Genomic DNA, 3,787 nt, shown 5'->3' with positions numbered 1-3,787 from the left:
TGGTGCTTATTCCTTTTATTTCTTCCCCGCTCTCTGTTATTCAAAGCTCTCCTGGCACTCAAGTCACACACACCCTCCAGTGAGCGAAGAGCATGAGAGGCTGACGACACCCTTAAGGATACCAAGAAGGGGAGCTCTCAGAGTGAGAGTGAGCTAAGGTAAGAGGAGACAACAAGGTGAGCTGGTTGTGCAAAAAGGAAGCCAACACATTATAGATGAGATTAATAGACTGAAAAACCCTGTTGAGCTCTAGAAATACAGAATAAACTTTGATGATCCACAAATGTCTTAATTGTTGACACATAATCTAGCGCCTTCTGGTGTGACACTAATTTTGGATCATCTCCTCTTATATCCCACATAAAAAAAGGATTTGCATATCTATATCTATATTCTGTTACTATTATTTTTGTAATTAATCAGTTAAAGTGATGGCCTTATACATTACATTGTATGTTTTTCTTACACTCTGAAAGCTGTTGATCCATAATATGTTGATGATCTATCTTGATAGTTAGCTAAGAAATATATGACATTGTTGTGAATGGGCTTATTCGCTCTTTGGAAGGTGATTGTGAAGAAGACAGATATTAATTCTTAGATATGTACGGTAGCTGGATCCAGCAACTGGTTAGCTTATAGCTTAGCTTATAACAACTTAAACAAGGGGAAACCGTTAGCCTTGCACTTTCCAAAATGAACATAACATGCTACAACAGGCCTCTAAAGCTAACCAAAATGTCATATTTTAGTTTGTCCAAAACCTCAAAAAGACTACCTCATAACAAAGTAAACAAGTGTAATCAATATGATATGATTAAAGTAGAGTAAAGGAAAGTATCTTGTTGATGCACGGTCCCTTGTGATTGTTTTAGTATGATAGCTATATCTCGTTGTTTGATTATGTATGTATTAAAGTGCACCTATCATGCTATTTTTAGGCAAAAGCATAGGTCTCAAATACATACAAAAATATATATGAAAAACATGTCTATGAAGTGTTTTGCTCAAAATACCAAACAGATCACCCATTCTAGTCATGCATCATATCCCTCTATTTCACTTCCTGTTTCAAAAGTGCTGATTTTGGGTATAAAGCTTATAAAAAAATTGATACAAAATAAAAAGAGGGGGCTGAGCTCATGCGGGACCCGGCAGCTATTGTCTAAAACTAAATACTGCCGTGATGAAATGCCATATCATGGATTATCAAGGATTATTTCTGAAAACAATATGGAGCTCAAAGGCTTTCCTCTTGCCAGTTATACCACAAGGTGAGTTCCTTTTTATTTCCTGCTTCTTCACACACATGCTCTCCAGTACAGGTTAGCTCTGAGTGTTAGCGATGGCTAGTGTAAAACACCGACCATATTACGTTCAAAACAGTCCCATAGTGCCGTGGGTCCACATTTCCGAATTAGGTCATATCGGCCGCAAATCTGGATCAGCTCCGTTGTACCCCCCGTTTTTTTTGAGATTTGGGTACGGGAAGGAAAAGAGAGGGTTTTATTTTCTGAAGCTGCGTGAGTTCCCTGACACACCTGGGGACACATATTTATGTATAAAATACATCAAAAAGTGCATTTGCATGATAGGTCCCCCTTTAATACAAAAGTAGATATGTAAAGAGGATTGAGGCTGGTACTTATATTGAGAAATAATACATCACATTGACGTGATGATTTAATGTCATGACGAAAAATTAAATATTCAATATTGGCATTTGTGTGCAGCAATTCACTCTAGCTGTCCAAAAGATACATTTGATTAAAAAGTGTTTTTTATGCATTATTTGACTATACACGAGAAAACTGAAACTGGCTTTAATAAATGTACTATGTGAAACAAATTTCACATAACTGAATTGGGTTAGTTTAATGCAATAATATTAAGTTGAACCTTTTGAATTAATCTAATATTATGTTTCAACTAACCCAATACAGTTGAGTGGAATCTGTTGACATAATACATTTAATTAAAGTCAACGTTTCAGTTTCTTATTGTAGAGTAGTTATTTGTCCTAGTATGTTGTTTAAATGTAAGATACAAGAAGCTGATCCTATTTGTAGCACAAAGACTGTCAACAGCAAGACTTACGATCAGACCATGACCACAATCAGCTGGTCACAGACTCCGAACTTTCCTAATGTCGCAGCGTCTGCTTCCTGATCCCTAGGAGTTTCAAGTCTTTGGCATGCCTTCCTTACTGTTAGTCAGCTACCCCTTGATTTACCAGTAATGTTAGGGGTCCAAATTCTGAGCCTCTGTGGAGAGTCCCCCTGCTGATGGGGTCAAAAGTGTGAATTTGTCAAAGCCAGGTTGTCAGTTGCCAGTGGTCAAAATGTCTCGAAAATTAAGGTGATACATAGGGAGCAAAATTGTATGTGTGAGTGGGGCTCTGCGTCTATTTATAAGGTACATGGATCATGATCATGTATACAGTAATGAATCACATCACTTCACAACCCAGAGGGAAAGCCTGAAATACTTTCTTTTCCACCCTCACATGCATGTAGCTTGTCATGCTTTGCAGTAGTGGAAGATAACAAAGCACATTTAATCTCAAGTAGTTTACTTGCATACTTTTACAAAAGTAATATATTTAATGTATATTGCATGTGATGGAGTATTTTGAGTGGTATTGCTACGTCACAAGAATGTAGTTACAATTGTGTTAGGAGTTTGTTTTTTGGGAAACACACTCAATTGCTTGTTGTCTGTATTTAGAATCAGAATCAGAATGAGAAACATGTTTATTACCATAGGTTTACACTTACGAGGAATTTGACTAGGTGTCGTGGTGCATACATAAAAGTAAAACAACAATTAAAACACAGATAGAGAACTAGAACAAATATTAAAAACAATAAAAATATAGTAAAATATAAATATAACAGTATTTATAATGGTATGGAATAAAAGGAATAAAATATGGAATACAAATACAAATTGGCATTTAGATGCAAATATTGATATTGCATACATGCAAGCAGGGTGATGAAACAGCTGGCCTGGCTATCTACAACATTAAAAATGACATGCCTAACAATACTTTGGTGCTTTAAAGGTGTTTTTATGTGTACTTTTGAAACTTGACAGAGATGAGTAGATGTCTCCTCAGCTGTAAGCTAATTGCCTCCCTGTGCGTGGTTGATTTTGAGTGTTTGGACCATGAATGTATTGAGAGAATGAGATACAGTGTTGGAGGCGGTTTGTTTCAATGACAAACCAGACACTACGTCACAGCTAGTTTCAGCTCAGTCATGAGAATGGAGAAAGGAAAATAACACTGGAAATGGGCTACTGCGTATTTTAACACTGTTTGGACTTACTGATTTAATGAGTTCTATTTCAAGTGTTAGTACTGCGAAGTGATTTACCTCAAACTTAAATAAATGCTGCTTTACAGATGTCTTTTCCCAATGTCAAGTATTTTTGGGGTGATGACAATGGTAGTGATAGCATCATTTGGCCACTACAAAAATTGTGTTTCAATGCCCTTCCTCTGGCCTTGGTTCAGAATTGAGATGAGTAGGACAATACATCTTTACATCTCTCTCTAGGAAAGAATGTGACCAAGTGTCTACCCCACAAATATGTTTAACCCGTTACTATCCAGTTTCAAACATTTTTTGAAATATTACTTCAGTCTAACACCAGCATACTCATGCATTTATTTGCATAGTGATGGCGACAGAGCAGTGAAGTGGTGAGCAGTAAACCACATAACTGACAAGTAGGGAGAGTAATTTAAAATAGCTCTGATGCAGAAAAGGAAATGGAATCA

Source organism: Gymnodraco acuticeps, unplaced genomic scaffold, assembly GCF_902827175.1.
Source record: "Gymnodraco acuticeps unplaced genomic scaffold, fGymAcu1.1, whole genome shotgun sequence".
NCBI lineage: Eukaryota > Metazoa > Chordata > Actinopteri > Perciformes > Bathydraconidae > Gymnodraco > Gymnodraco acuticeps.
This window is presented reverse-complemented; position numbering follows the sequence as displayed.